Raw genomic sequence first — 17,244 nt, 5'->3', positions numbered from 1 at the left:
GATGCGGGTCCCCACGGGGGTGCCTGGCCAGTCTGGGTGAGGGGCTTAGGGCCGTTTTCAGGCTGGCGGGTGACTGAAGCTCCCAGCCTCTCCTTTTTTCCTTATTCTGGGATTTATTTACATTCTATGGCTGTCACTGGAGCTGAGAGCTGGCTTTAGCTCAGACCTCAGCTGCTGAAAGCAGGTTTCTGGACTTTGTTTACCTTCCGTATTTGAAATTTTGTTGCGACTCCAGCTCTGAGATCCCAGCTAACTGAAAGCAGGTTTCTGGGTTTTTGTTTAGCTTCTATATTTGTAACAATGTTTCAAACGGCAAGCTCAGAGGCCGGCAGTGGCGGGCAGGGAATGTTGCAGTCCTCTTTCACTGAAGCAAGCAAGCCTCATGTTCAGTTTAAGCTGCCTGGCTGCTGGCTGCTATCTTGGCTGGCAGTTAATTTGCATATCACCCTGATTAGCCAATGGGAAGGGTAGCGGTCGTACGCTAATTACCATGTTTCTCTTTTATTAGATAGGATAGTGGCCACTAGTAATACACATCAATTGGACATCTCAAGGGCAAAAGAACCTTGCACTGAGGGCATCAGAGTCTTGGAAAGTTAAACAGGGAAAATAATACAAGTGTTAAGGAATTCTTGAAATAGAATTAACTGTGGAACCAAAAAGGGATTTGTTACTATTGTATATAGATCCAATAATCATAAATTATCTAAGCATCTATGACATTTACCTCTTAATAGCTCCTATTTACCAAGGTCCCCTTCCCCTGGATAACCATTCATATTTTAACAGAGTCCATCCATAAATGTTACATTGTTCCTCCCTTTTGATTATAATTAAGTATCAAGGCCTTAAATTTATCATGCATTCAGCATGGAATGTTTAACAAAACGTTAACAGGCCCAAAGTGTGCCATTATGAGCAGCACTGACACTGCTAATTGGCCTTCGGAGATCCCTCCCATAAGCAGTCAATGCCATCAAATAAAACCAGTGTCAGCCTCCAAAACTTATAGATACAGTAGGAAGTAGAGCATAAATTGAGTGAAACTTCTATTAAGATAAGCTATCCATCAAATTCCTAAATAGATGCGCATATGTGCTTGATATAAGAATAATCTATTTAGTTGCAGATAAAATGGATTTCCTTCAAGCAGTTAACACAAAACTTTATTTGCATTAAAGTTTCTCTTAAGCAACAATTACTATGACCAACTACCACTTAAGTACAAAGTTTTAAAAACAAAACACATTTTTAAACCAAAAAAGAACAAATTAACACAGAAGAACTCAATAAAACATGACTCATCTGACTGCAACGGAGACTAAACTGTTTTTGGGTACAATGTCCATATTTAATGAGCACTGTACCTGAAATCCAAAAACTGAAATAAAAGCAATGACTAAAATAGGTTTTACAACAGAGCTGTTTTGTTTACCTTTCATCACAGTAAGTTTTTCTTATTATTTTGGTGTGTTCAGAATTCAACTATGTAAAGGTATAAACTACCTAATGTCCACTAGAGACTCTTGAAAAGAGAGTTCATGAAACCCTAAAGTGAGTGACTTTTTGAGAAACTACTTAATAGTATTTATCTTTCAGGGGAAACCATTTGTAAATAATGTATGAGTATTACTGACAGCAAAAGGTATTGCAATAACGTAAGTTCCCCTAAGTCAGTGGTCGGTAAACCGCGGCTCGCAAGCCACATGCGGCTCTTTGGCCCCTTGAGTGTGGCTCTTCCACAAAATACCACGTGTGGGCGCACACGTACAGTGCGATTAAAACTTCATGGCCCATGCGCAGAAGTCGGTATTTTGTGGAAGAGCCACACTCAAGGGGCCAAAGAGCTGCATGTGGCTTGCGAGCCGCGGTTTGCCGACCACTGACCTAAGTGATACTTTCCCCATAAAATCCTAATTTTTATTGCAATGGCCTACTTTTGCTTCTGAGTTTTTTTGGTGATTTTGTTTTTAAAATGCACGTCAGCTATAACTCTGGTTGTCTTTCTCCTAACCCTCTTTATTATAGCATCAATTCATACATGTATAAATTAAAATAACATTTTTATGCATATAAAATCAACATACCATTTTACATTTAAAAAAATCTATAAAATACATAGAGAAAAAAAATCACCTATACATTTATTAACTCAAATATAACTATGTGACTATATTGGTTTTTATCCTTCTAGTCATTTGTATATGCACATATATTTGCATATCTGAGTTTATATGGTATAAAAATTGTCATTATTTACCTTAAGAAGGTTTTCTCCTGGTCATTAAAAATGCTCAGTAATCATATTTTTAAATTCAAGTTTAAGTGGCCTCGTAACTGCAAATAAAGTTTCAAAACGCTTGCCACCCACATTATTCTTTACCCTAAAAAGCAGGATTTTTGCACAGGCTAAGATTAAGGGAGCAACTTGGCGAAGGAGTGCAGTTTTGGGCTAAGAAGTGAAGCTGTAAATGGCACTTGTTCCTGCATGTTTTAGTAGTTTTATTTTTGCATTCTTTTGGGGTTTATTATTATCAACATTATCTTATACTAGGGGCCCAGAGCATGAATTTGTGCACCCTGAAAGGAACTGTGGGCCGTGAGGCTGCAGTGAGCACAGGGGCGGGTCCCAGCTCATCCTCCACACCCCTGCCCAGACCCTCTGGTCATGACCTCAGTCCCCTGTTGGCTGGCAGCTCAGCTTGGTGCTGGTCCTGCTCGCACCCACTGATGGCATGGAGCGATTGCTGTCGGCACCAGCAGCGGGTGCGAGCAGGGCTGGGGTCATCAGTGAGTGCAAGCAGTAGCTGCTGCCCCAATTGCCCCTCAGTAGCAGGGGGAGGTAGAGAAGACCTCAGGGGCAATCAGGGCCAGCAGCTGCCACTCAAACCCACTGATGGTGCCAAGTAATTGGGACTGGCGCTAGGCACTGGCAGCAGGTGCAAGCGGCAGCTCCAGCGGCAGCTCCAGCGGCAGCTGCGGGTGTGAGCGGGACCAGCGCCAGCAGTGGGTGTGAGTGCTGGGTGGGACCATGGCATGTGGGAGCAAAGAATTTTCAGTGACAGCGACTGGCGCCCCACCTTGGTCTGGTGCCCCCTCTCACCTGCTCCACCATCTCGCCACGGCTGATGCCCACCATGTTCCGCTCTCTGCCACCTGCTGCCCACACCCACCATATTCCACACGCAGCCCCCTGATGGTCAGTGCATGTCATAGCAACTGGTTGTTCAGTTGTTTGGTTGTTCCGCCATGCGGTCTATTTGCATATTAGCCTTTTATTATATAGGATGACCAGTTTAGGCTTCTTTTATTCCTGGGACTGGTGTGGTAAGAATGCCCAGGCCTCCTTCCTTAGGAGTTGGGAAAAGCCTCCTGTTTGATAGCCAGGTGAGGATCAGGATGGTGGGGCAGGTAAATGGAAACCTGAAATCTCCTGTGTGCAGATGAGCCACCCAGGGCTAGAGTTTAGACAGTGAGATCCACATTCCCACAGGAATTTGTGGATTTGCTTGAAAAAGCCCCACTAATGACCACACCAAGGAACCTATGCTGTTTTAGTCAGTTGTGGAAGGTCTCTGACTGCTCTTAATTATTTTCCAGAGAAAAATTAAAGCTGCTCTCTCCTCTAGATAAAATTTACCCTCTTCAATTTTAGAGTGTTTTTTTTTCCTCCCTGGGTCCATGTTGTTAAAGATCTCTCTTTGATATTTTACCAGTTTAAAGGGAATCAAGTTAAAGCTAGTGGTGCTGTTGTGTAGCACATGGCCATTTCGAATGAGAATGAAGAAACACATCCCTATGGGCCAATGCTGAAGATTTAAGATGGTCCCTTAGGAAGCCAGGCCTGTTCTCTCCAGTTTGGGAATAGCTCTACTCTGTTCTGTCCTTGCCAACTTTTATCCTCTGGGAAGCAGCTTGAGCATTCCTTACATTAAAAGAGTTCAACATATGTCCCACTCTCCTTTCCCATCTTCAGTCTTCAGCACTCATACACAGTAAACAGATGGCCCCCAAGTTCAGAGGCAGAAAACAATACATAGCCTTCTTATTGAATGACTAGAGGCCTGATGCACGAAAATTCATGCAAGAGTAGACCTTCCTTCCCCTGGCTGCCTGCCGGCACCGGCTTTCTTCCGGCACCTGGGACCCAGTCTTCCCTCCTCCGGCCGGCTGCAGACAACCAGGGCCACAGGTACCCAGGACCCTGGGTGGCTTTGCTCGTGCAGGCTGCAGGCACCCAGGACCCTGGGTGGCTTTCCCCAGGCCCCAGCTTTGTCAGGAAGAACGTCCAGAAGGACGTCCAGAAGACGTCTAGTCTATCTGGTCTAATTAGCATATTACCCTTTTATTTGTATAAATTTCCAGTATCTCCAGGTAGTAAATAAGTCATAACCATACAATTTAGCCTTTAATCCCAATTATGTGTCCTTTATAAGAAACCAGGATCACAAAAAATAATCACAGTTCTGAAAATAGATATGTTTGGGAAATATTGTCCTCTGAACTCCAGATTTGAGAGATTTGAGTTCAATTTCATAAATAAATGTAAAGAAATGCCAGCTATCAGGTTTTGATCATTCCTCCTTTCTAAACATTATCTAAGTAATAAAATACAATAAAAGACCAGAAACAATTCTAAACTATTTTAAATTATTTTTTTTCTCTATCTTGAACCAAGAAGATAGAGATAATTTTCTTTACTATTTATCAACAGGTCTAGTCTAGTGAATGTTAGAATGTTTTTCATCAAACTCCAATTTCCTTTTTCTTTTGTAAAATATTTGTGAAGTTACTAATTAGGTTGACCTTAATCCCAAAAGGAAAAAAAAATGTTCTATAAGTTTGATACATGGGATAACAATTCTTCTCCTTATTATTATATTTCTGAAAAAAAGCTCACTTAAAAAATCACTCATTCTCAGTAAAAATATACAAAAAATAATGTATGTCAATGTGCTGACAATCTGTCATTGTAAATAAATTTCTTCAGCTGTTATTGAACGGATACGGAAAAGAAATTGACTAAATATAACAAAAGAGGTGTTTTAACTTTTGAATTGTGGTTTATGATTTACTACAATATTCATATTCGAAGGTTAAGGGAATGTATAGAAACATGAACATTTTAACTATCTTCTTACAATTCAAAAATAATTAGGAACATGAAGCTTTGACAGCCCATTGGTATGTAAGTAAATTCCTTCCCCAACATCTTTGAGCCATCTAAACTCTCAGGAATGAGAAAACAGAATGGAGGACAATTCGTTGCTACTATTCACACATGCATATATACAGTACATGTATAACTTTTCTAGGCTTATGTTGTCTTGAAAGACACTAAGTTCAGGTCTGATAAATGTCCCCCAGTTTTGTAAGGTACAGAACCAATATTTAGATCACAGTCTTATTGCTCAATCAAAACATGGGCATGAATGTATGAGTCACTCTTAGCAGGCCTAAACATAAAAAAAGATTATAAGAAAGTGTGTGGGATTGTGGGAGGGAGAGAGAGAGAGAGAGAGAGAGAGAGAGAGAGAGAGAGAAGAGGGGAGGAGGGAGGGAAGAGAGGAGAGGGAAGAAGAGAAGGAGAAGGGAAGGAAATTCAATATTAATGAAAGACCTTTCTGTTAGATGTGGCACCTGATTCAAATATCAAGAAGCAATTACTAAAATATCTCTCTACTTATTTTTATTTATTTTTAGATATACTCTTCATGCAATAAAATTCAACATTTTCAGAGTATAGTTCTGTACATTTTGACAACCACATACGCTTGTGTGGCAACAGGAAAATCTGATACTTTTCTGTCATTAGGAAATGGATAGTTTTAGTGTCACAGTCAGATCCAGGTAAATGGACAGACACCAGGGTAGAGAGACCAGATTGTGCTGAAGGGCAGTTTTTCTGATTCCTGGTCAATAAACCTCATGGTGACAAGGCCCTTGTAACTAGGTTTCTTTTCAATGAATGTATTATTTGTACAAAATAACCTTCTATGTCCCCCAAAGTGACTGGCTCAAAGGAACACAAACCGAACTTGTTGGCCTGATGAAACATTAATTACTTGCTTAAAATAAAAATCAGTATACTAGTAGCTATTTGTTTTAGTGACTGTGGTTACTTAACAAGTTACCCCCAACACTTAGTGGCTCAAAATAATGATGACATTAAGTTTGCTCACAGATCTGTAACTGGGCAGCGCTCAGCACAGATCACACATCTCTGCTTCACTGGCTGGGGGCTGGAGTCCTCGGAAGTTCACTCACTCATGTGGCTGTCAGCTGAGACCTAAGAGAAGCTGTGGTCTTCCTACAACAGGACAGTTGGGTTCCCAGGGACCATGTCCCTTTTATGCCCTATCCTTAAGTCACTTGTTGGGTATTGCTTGAGGCTGATACAAAGGTCCACCCAACTCAAAGCAAGGGGGCACAGGCCCAATGCTCAGTAGAGGAAGCACTTTGTATGAAGAACATGGGATTTAAAAGACATATTAGTGTAGCCACCTTTGGAAAATATAACCTGCTGCTCTGCTGTTATGAGCTGCCAAGATGAAGAGCTGCCAGAATGATCTTTCAGAAGTAGAAATCTCATCACATCGCTACTTGTGCTTAATATGCCATGACTCACACATATCTAAGGCTGAGCTGATATCCCAGTTTTCTCTCCCCTTGCATATCTAGACCCTTCTCTCATACCCAGCCTTCAGCCATTCAGAGCTACTTGCAATTTCCCAAAGTCATAATTTCCTAGGGTGACTTTCCTTCCAGGCTTTTCTTTAGGAATCACTTCTGGGCCATGGCCTCCTCTGGGATGCTCTCCTTGGAAGAAATAGCTGTGCTATTCCAAGAACAGGAACCCGTGTTCTCAACCTGGCATTGGCCCCTGGCCAACTGTCCATTCACTACCTGAACCTCCAGTTCTTCATGCTTCCCTTCCCTCCCATGGACAGATGTTGGCCTCAAGGGCACTCCTTAACAAACGTTCCTCATGGAGACTCCATCTCACAGCCTCTTTCCTCAGGGAGCCCAACCTGCCATGAACAGCATAGAAAGATTCCAAAGTTTTACAATGAAAAATAAAATGATTGCAATTCATGCCACTGACAATGGTTAATATCCCCAATATATAAAGAACTCCTAGAAATGAAAAAGAAAAGGAGGGAAATGGCAGTATTTATCAAAATTGTTAATGGATTTACTCTTTGACATGGAATTTCCACTTCTGGGAATTTATCCAACACTACTGTATATTTGTTAAAGGAAAATGTTGAAGTTGGAAAAAACCCAAGTGTCCATCAATAGGGCACTGGTTAAGTAAACTATTTACCTAATTGAACACTCTGCAATGGGAAAGGAATGAGGAGGACCTTTAGTATGGATGTGGAAAGATTCCTGAGACATATTGTTATGTCACAAAAGTGAGGTGCAGGAGGCACCTCAGGTTGATAGAATGCAACCTTTTGTGTAAAAAAAGGCACAATGATGAACAATCATGATTAAATTGGTGTCTGCATAAACAAATGCTGAAAGGACTATTAAGGACACTTCCAGGGGCAGGAGCCAGTGAAGTGGACAGAGAGGAGGAGATTTTATTACATTTAACTACAGAGGGGGTTTAAAGTTTAGAACCATGTGAATGCATTATCTTTACACAACATGAAGTTTTTGTGTGTTTTTTTCAAACAAACCTCAGATCCATTAGGAATTAATGTTGGTGAAAAAAATAAAGTAAGGATTATGAATTCAATATAACATTTTCTCCAAATGGCCCCCTGTTGCCCATCACCATTCATGAAAGCTATCTCTTACTCACTCATTTCAAATACCATTTTCATGCTAAGCCAAAGAGCCAGCTGCATATGGATCTGTCCATGCACCATCGCAACCTGCTTTCATCACTATACCTTTACACCATGTTTAACATCTGGTATGATATAGCCCTCTTAACATTTTTATGTTTAAAATTTCCAGGCTATTTCTCATATTTACATTTTACATGTTCTTCAGCATGTTCTTGTTTAAATACTTATTTTGATACTTTTTATGTATGTATATATGTGCATGTATATGTATAAGTGTGTGTGCATATTTCTTCCTATCTAAGAGTGGGATAGGTCTTTCTATTTATTCACATTGACTTTAATAGTGGCACTTTTCTTACTATGCTTTAGTATCATTAAGTTCATTTTAAATATTATATCTTTTTTATATCTAAATTAAATCTTTTTTCTAACTCATTGTTTGTAAGTATAAAAGTTGATTATAAAAATTATTCTAACTTTAATCTTTAGAATTAATTCTATCAATTTAATTAGCAACAATAAAGACTTAATTGCTTTAAGTAGAATTTAGTTTTTTTTCTATTTATGCTTATTGCTTAGAAATCATTGGTTAGCATTTCTTGATAAGGGAAGATATCACTTGTGGAATTCATGTTGTGACAGATGCTACAGAAGAAGGAAGAGAAAGGGGAACAGCAGAATTATCATTCGTGATGCCTATCTGTGCAGACTCCAGCTAAAGGCAGGCGAGCCAGTTACGGGAGGAGCAATGCTGAAGAGGCCTCCTTTCCACCACAGACAGGTCTCTATCCAGCCACACAAACAGAAAGAGGAAAGAAAAACCAGACTCGTGTGTATTATACATGGTTCTTGTAAGTGAAAGGCAGTGCTTAGTCCAGGAAGGACTTTTAGAAGATGGGCCTGGGAGAGCAGTGTAAAAGCAATGGCTATCTGCTTGATGTCATTCAGGTGGGAAGAAAAATCCAGTTTCTATATAACTTCCCTATAGTGAAATTCCATCAACCTTTTCTGATACATTTGAGGTTAACCTAACAAGACACTGGGAACACCTAATGTGAACTTTTAACATTTTCAGCAAGAATTAATAATTCAAATGCATATTTTGCATAAGCTAATGATACTAGGAACAGATAAAAAAACAAGAGTGGAAGAAGTCAGAAAGAAGATCATAAACTGTACAATTCCACTCATGACATTCAAAGAAAGGCAAAACTATAGGGTCAGAAAACAGTCTACCATTGCTAGGAACTGCATGTGGTTGACTACCCAGGGGGCTGGGGAGATTTTTGGGTAAATTTCTTGGGCTAGGTCCCTACCACCCCCACCCCTGAAAAAGTCATTATATACAAAACACACTCAGCTTTTATAGATTTAAAATATATTCAGAAATAACAGCAGTAAGAAAGAAACCAGGAAAACGTATTTTCCATTTTCATATTGACAGATACTAATGGCAGGATATATCTCATTGGTGTTTGTTCTTATGGTGGAGTGTCCCAAAGCAGGTGAATTTCCTAGTACTCTGAAGGCAGGTGGTGTAAGTGCTCTGAAGGCAGGTGGTATAACTGATAAAACTTCTGGGTACTTTAAGGCTACAGTTGGTCCAGGTGGAAAATACCCAAGATCAACATAGCACCTTACCCACCTGCAAGCATTGACATTATCTTTGTTGAGAGCACAATTCCTATTCCTTTGCACACAGGGAGAAGGGAGTTGTGTTTTCCGTAGACATAGAGAGGCAGTGCTCTTATTGGCCTCGGAAGCAGGCAGACTTCTTGATCCAATGCAGCCTGGAAAACGAGTTTGTCAACATGAGGTGGTTTGGCCTTGAAAGTCTCACTTGGATTCCTTCCAGCGATTCCAGCAGAGTGGATGCTTCAGGGGCTGGAGTTTTAAGGGACAAGTACACCAGTTTTAATGTCAAGTGTGTGAGCACCAAGGGTTCTAGGCTAATTAATGAAATGTGTAAATGCCACTCTGGGTCAGGAGAGGAAATCAGGCCATAGATGATGTTAGAAGAATTATTTCTCAGTTATGAACAGGTGACCACATTAATTATTTATTAGCACCTTAATTATTAGCCCAGATGGAAGGAAGCACATTTCAAGTTAATCTAACAGATTTAATTCTGGCAATTCTGCTCTATGGTGATTACAAGTAGCTGCAGTGTCCAATAAGAGCTATGTCTGAGGTAAAACTGTCTGATAATGTAGAAAGGAAAGACTCACTTCCTCCCCAGAAGGTTTCCAGCAAAAGGTGGACTAGATGGCTATCCTGCTGTTGTGGGCAGATTCCCATGCTGGGAAGAGGCAGAGATTAGAAGAGACTCAAGCCCAAAACATCACTATAGTCCTAAGGTTCATCAAATATTAAATACCTTAAAATAATATTAAAGGCTAATCTGAATGCTGAGTGGTTGGCACTATTCTAAAAGGCTTCCCTATATGATTTCACTTAATCCTCAGAAAGGATGTGTGTACTTTAGTATCCTCATAATACAGAGAACGAAGGACCCTGAGGCTGGCAGTGGTCAGGAGGCATTGCCCAAACATGGTTTGGGCTGGAAGCAAAGGCCCCAGGTGGTCTGATTGCACCCTTCCCATTCTGTCCCTGCTAGTGGCAGTCACCAGTGAGACAGTGCATGGAGGAGTGGTTCTAGAAAGACAATGCTCAGGGCTCCTCAACTTTCTTCTCCCCACGAAGGGTTAGTATGAGGTGTCCACCTAGCCAACTCCCTTCTCCCCCACTGTCATCTTGTTTTATTATGGTCAGTGTTATTCTAGTTACATTTTACTCAAGTCCTTCCCTAAACTATGATACTACTTGGAGTCCAGTGATACTCTGGTCCCTGATTCACAAGCCCCTGGGATACGGCACCCAGAACTCTACAACCATGGGAAACCCTATTCCTACAATGGAATGCTGCTCAGCAATTAAAAAGAAGAAATTATTGATACAACAACATGGCAGAACCTCACACGCATTATGCAGAAAGAAGACCATAAACTCATTCCACTCATGACATTTGTAGAAAGGTAAAACCAGAGTGTCAGAAAGCAGATGGCCATTGCTGGGGACTAGATGTGGTGGTAACTGTTGGCTACGAATGTGGCTGGGGAGATTTCTGGAGATGACCCTGTTCTACATCTGAGTGTAGTGGCGATGACACTGCTCTGTGTATTTATGACTCACAGAACTGGATGCTAAAACAGGTACATTTTACTGTATGTAAATTATCCTATATAATAAAAGGCTAATATGCAAATAGACTGAACTGTGGAACTGGAACAACCAAACAACCAGTCGCTATGACGTGCGCTGACCACCAGGGGGTGCGCACAGAACATGGCATTAGTCACGGTGGGAGGGTGGAGTAGGTGAGCAGGGACGCCAGACCAAGGAAGAGCACCAGTCACTGTAATCAGGGCGAGCCTCTGGTGGTTACTGAAAATTCTTTGTTCCCTTGCACCATGGTCCTGCCCGGCACTCGCTCCTGTGCTGGTGCCGGCCCTGCTTGCACCCACTGCTGGCACCGGAGATGCCACTCCCACTTGCTGCTGGTGCCCGGCGCTGGTCCCGATCGCTCGATGCCATCAGCAGGTGCGAGCAGCGGCTGCTGGCCCTGATCACTGCTGAGGGCTTCTCCACCTCCCCCAGCTCCTGAGGGGCGATCAGGGCAGTAGCCACCACTCACAGCAGCCACCACTCACACCTGCTGATGGTGCTGGTCCCTCTCATACCAGCTGCTGGCACCAGCCGCAATCACTTCATGCCGTCAGCCAGCAGATAGGGGACTGGGGGTCGTGGCAGGAAGGGCCGGGCATGGGCACGGAGGATGGGCTGAGACCCACCCCTGTGCCCACTGCAGCCTCGCGGCCCACAGTTCCTTTCAGGGTGCACGAATATAAGGCACTGGGCCCCTAGTACCTTATAAGAAAAAAAGAGGTATACCATATTAATAAACACCTTCAAAGAAATAAAGAAAATTAATAAGGTGAGGCTAACAAGAAGGTAAAGCTTCTAGTTAATAGCTAATTTTATAAAAAAGCAATTTTCAAGTTGACAGAGACTGACAAAGAGACTATCAAAATAATATAGCTTAAAGAAGTAATACTAAACTTTATCTGATGTCCCCAGATAAAAGAGGCCAATATTTTAATCAATATTCTTTTACTGCCATGCTCTGGAGGTACAAGCAGTATTATTAGCAGTAATATACTTTGCCTCCCTCAGTTTGAAAGACCAGGCAAGAAAGCATATATATCATATCACTTCTATTCTTGAAGCTTCTTTAAATAGTCCACTTGATCTGCCAGAACCTTGGGACTAAGAACTCTGAATTCTCAGGACATCTGTTGGAAAACCAATAGAGTGGCTCAAATGAGTTGTCAGAATGCAACAAGGATTATTTGCCACTTAAAAGTACAGGCATTTACTAGAGGAGAGATGATTCCTTATGTGATACTTATTAACTAACGGTCAAAGCCAAAACACTCGTAAGTCCAAGAAAAACAAAAGTGAAATGTATTAACATAATAATTCCATTTTACCTGACTACAAAAAGGTATTTTAAAACTAAAGGGCCAAAATCTATGTTTCTTTCCTAAGTCAGGCTGACCAGTTTAGAGAAAAGGAGAACAGAAGGCACCCTGAACCTGATCCTCTCCAAGCAAATGTAAGGTTGTCAAAAGAAAAAGGTGAGACTTTCTTTGGTCTCTTCCTATTATCTGCTCCTTCATCTGCTACAAGGATGTTTTTTAGAAAAACACCCTGTTGTCACCTTATTTGGGGATGGGCAAGAGGAGGAAAAGGACAGGAAGAAATATAAAATATAAAGTGCAAAAAATGTATTGGTAAAATCAACTTCAAGAGATAAAATATATTTGAGAGTTTTAGCCAAAATAAAAGGTAGTTTAAGGTGTGTTTAAAGAATGTAATAAAAATTATCCTTTATTTTTACAAAAGATGAGGTTAAACAAATTGTAAAATGAGTTAATCCTCTAATACGTCAAGGGTATACTTCTCTGTATGAAAATTTCATTGGAAAGATTTAAGTTATATATTTTTTTAAAAGGCAAATAATATAATGTGCTACTTAAGTAGTCTTCTCTGACATTCTTAAAAAATGAAAACGGCCCAATAGATTCTTCCATGCCGGCCTCTACTGAAGTGTGTTTGATGGAGGGATGATCTGTCCATGAGCATTGTGTACTTCGTCCTGTCTGGGGGCAAAGTCAGAAACAGCCCCTGCTGAGGAAGCCAGAGCCAACTTGGTAAATAGAAATAACATCCAGCCCAACAGGCACCCAGCACTAAACTATGCAGGTGCTGTCACTGCTTGCAGTGGGACTTTAAGGAAGGAGAGAAAGCTGGGACGGGTGAGCACTGACACATGAGGTGATGAGCCGGGCCTTTGGCTGGGGTTGACTCCACAACACCAGATGGAGAAGAAGAGTGGGCACCCCAGAACAAAGCCCAGCCCCAACACATGGCAGACCTCTCAAAGTTCATGTTGGCCTTTCATTTGATTTTGTTTTTTTGGACTCGAGCCTTTTTTTAATTCCAGGGAGGTTTACACATTTTATGGTGTTAAGAGACTCAATTTTTAAAACATCAATGTCTGAAATTTAGTGGGTTTTTTTTAGAATGTTGGATCTTTATAATGATCCTTTTAGGTAAAGTAGCTGCAAAAACATAAAAAGAGCACATACTGTCACATGTCAAAGGCAGTAAGAACCTATTTTTATAACGTTCAAAGTGATTGTGTATCTTGTAGGAATCTTTCCAGACTGCTAGTATTTCTCTGTCTTTGTAACTACCCGCTCCCACTACGCTAATAAACTCCCAGCTCTGTGAGACTGCTACCTGACTGGCTCACTCAACCCATGCATGAATTGCACGCGCCACCCCCCGCACTGCGTATCCCGCAGCCCACCTGCGCCACGTCTCCCGTCATCTGACCGACCGACACCCCCCACTTCTTTCAACAGTACTTCTTCAAAATAGACTTGCCCAGGCTGAAAACCGACTTCTGTGCATGGGTCACGAAGTTTCAATTGCACTGTACGTGCGCTCACACGTGGTATTTTGTGGAAGAGCCACACTCAAGGGGTCAAAGAGCCGCATGTGGCTCGCGAGCTGCAGTTTGCCGACCACGGCCCTACTCAATTCCAAAAGCAAGGGCTGTGTCTTGTTCATCCCCATCCCACAACACAAGAGAGCGGGGCTTGGAGAATGAGGATAAATGAGGCGAGGAAAGTACTATTAAGAATGTTTCTGCCTTGGCTGGGTGGCTCAGTTGGTTGGAGCATTGTCCTGTGTTCAATTCTGGGTCAGGGCACATATCCAGATTTCAGGTTCGATCCCCAGTCAGGGCAAGTACAGGAAGCAACAGATCAATGTTTCTCTCATATATCAATGTCTCTCTCTCTCTCTCTCTCTCTCTCTCTCTCTCTCTCTCGTAAGTAAAAACATATCCTTGGGTGAGGATAAAAAAAACAAAAAGAATGTTTCTATTTCTAGATAACTTCCATTTCTATGTGCAAGGGGAAGTCTTTCTCAAAATAGCTTACCTTCCAACATATTAAAATTGTAATCAATGCTCAACAACTATCCACACACAATAGGAACCACCCAGGCAATCATGGACTCGACAGCTGGGATGTTCCTTGAGTGACTGTGAACACAATCTGACAACCATGGGAGCTCTTCCTAAGCTATACACACCACCACCACCATCCTCCATGAAATGAGGAACTTTGTGGAGCTGGTCCCGAGGCCCCTGGTCTTAGCATTCTGCACGCCATGGACTCAGTGGTCAACACCTGATTAAAACTTTGAATAGAAAAATTGATGGTTTCATATCTGATAAAGCACAGCCTTTACAGAATGGTACATATGTTGATTGAGCTCTTCAATCATGTTTACTTATTAACAGGCTAGCATTAAGCTCATGACAGCAAATATAGCCTTTCAAACAGTGAATCTAGATTAGGAAACAAAACATCACCCCTGATGAGGCACAGGCCAGAGGAGGAAAGTTTAGCTATCAGGAATTTTGTCTTTTGCCACAAAGAGATTTCTTGTGTCATGAATAAAATGCATTTTTTTTCAAAGTATATTTAAGCCATGCATTATAGCCCAAAGAGGGAAAAGTTACTGGATAAAATTGTGATCATGGTTTACAACATCTATTCTCTATTGACTTTAATATTTAAAGCAAAATCTGCCTAAGTCAGTACCTTTTTACACTATTTACAATGCAGTCTGGGATACTGTCAGGAAATAGACACCAGTTTGGAATATTCTGATCAAATCCACAGTATCTCTGTATATTAACATGTTTAATTAAGGCTCCCCAAACAGAAAGCCAACCAGAGAGTACATGAAAGAGGGGGCTGCCTACAAGCAATTTAGATATAATATTTTCAAATAATGATGGCCTGAAAAATGGAGGAAAAAAATAAACTTCTCAGAGGTCCAATAGAAAAAAGAAAGGTTGTAAAACAACCAAAGAGAATATGCATATGTTTCCAGAAAAATAAATTCAAAGTGCTCCACTAGCATTTTTTAGATTAAATGGCAGTTTATACATGAACCATAGTTCATTTTACTGCTTTAGTTTGAAGACACAAAAACATAATGCTGGTAAGGCTTTTCTCATGTCTTGTCGTATTCCAGAGTTCAGGCTTTTTGTTTGCTTGGTTATTTTAGATTTGTCAGATATTGATAAGTCTTAAATGACTTTCAACTAAATTTTGTCATTAGGTTGCATTTGGCCTCAAAATTCCTATGGTTTAAATCTTTATTTCCCATTCAGTGATATTTCCAGACCTCCATGCGAAATATGCATCCTGTTTTCTGGCCTGTATCCATACCAGTTTAATGACCCCCCAAAATCCATTAAAACTCCTTACATATGTTGCCAAAATAAGCAGACCCTCTAAATGGTATAAAATTCCCATTTTTTCACATCAATATCTATGTTATGGTTTTTCTCAGTATTAGGAACCACCCTCTCCATAATCACCAGCATAATTGCAAAGTCTCATCTCTATTTCAAAGTTAACTGGATATATTATCTTTATGCTTACCCAAGTTCACAGGACACCTATATCCTAATTTTTAAAATACAGGTTAAATTTAAGTACTTATCTATTTGAATTTTATTATCACTAAAATATATATTTTTAAATTTAAATTATTTATTGTTTAAAGTATTACATGAGTCTCCTTTTCCCCCCATTGACCTCTTCCTGGCTGCTCCCACCTCCCAGCACATGCTGTCTTTGTCCATTGGTTACGCTCATATGCATGCATACAAATCATTAGGTTGCTCTCTTACTCCCTCACCCCCTGCCTTCTCTCATAGGTTGGACAGTTTATTGGATGGTTCTATGTCTCTGGTTCTATTTTAGTTCATCCATTTATGTTGTTTATTATATTCCACAAATGAGTGAGATTATGTGATATTTATCTTTCTCTGACTGGCTTATTTTGCATAGCATAATCCTCTCCTGTTTCATCCATGCTGTTGCAAATGTAAGAATTCCTTCTTTTTTACAGCAGCATAGTATTCCATTGTGTAGATATACCACAGTTTTCTAATCCACTCATTTGCTGATCGGCACTTAGGCTGTTTCCAAATCTTAGCTATCATAAATTGTGCTGCTATGAACATAGGGGTGCATATATCCTTTCTGATTGGTATTTCTAGTTTCTTGGGATATATTCCTAGAAGTGGGATCACTGGGTCAAATGGAAGTTCCCTTTTAATTTTTTGAGGAAACTCCATACTGTTTTTCACCGTGGCTGCACCAGTGTGCATTTCCACCAGCGGTGAACAAGGGAGGGTTCCTTTTTCTCCACATCCTCGCCAGCACTTGTCATTTGTTGATAATAGCCATTCTGACAGGTGTGAGATGGTATCTCCCTGTCATTTTGATTTGCATCTCTTGGATGACAAACCTACAGCCACCATCCTACTCAATGGGCAAAAGCTAAAACCATTTTCCCTAAGAACAGGAAAAAGACAGGCCCACTTTCACCACTCCTGTTTGACATAGTACTGGAAGTGCTAGCCATAGTGATCAGACAAGAAGAAGAAATAAAGGGCATCCAAATTGGAAAAGAAGAAGTGAAATTATCCTTATTTGCGGATGACATGATATTGTACATAGAAAACCTTAAAGACCCCATCAAAGAACTATTAGACTTGATAAATGAATTTGGCAATGTAGCAGGATACAAAATTAACGCCAAGAAATCTATGGCATTTCTATACACCAATAGTAAACTTAGAGATTTAAAAAAAAAATCCCGTTTACCATCGCACTAAAAATAATTGAGCTACATAAGAATAAACTTCACTAAAAAGGTAAAAGACCTCTACGCAGAAAACTATAGGACCTTGAACAAAGAGATAGAGGAAGACATTTGGAAT

At 40.7% G+C, this 17,244-nt stretch overlaps 1 protein-coding gene across 1 annotated transcript in view; it reads right to left on the bottom strand.

The window, feature by feature from the left end:
• Positions 1 to 17,244, bottom strand: part of ATP8A2 (ATPase, aminophospholipid transporter, class I, type 8A, member 2) — a 588,754-nt gene that overhangs the window by 210,428 nt on the left and 361,082 nt on the right.

Source organism: Myotis davidii, unplaced genomic scaffold (assembly GCF_000327345.1).
Source record: "Myotis davidii unplaced genomic scaffold, ASM32734v1 scaffold1031, whole genome shotgun sequence".
NCBI classification, from domain to species: Eukaryota; Metazoa; Chordata; class Mammalia; order Chiroptera; family Vespertilionidae; genus Myotis; species Myotis davidii.
Note: the sequence above shows the minus strand (reverse complement) of the source record. Positions and strands in the feature narration are given on the sequence as shown.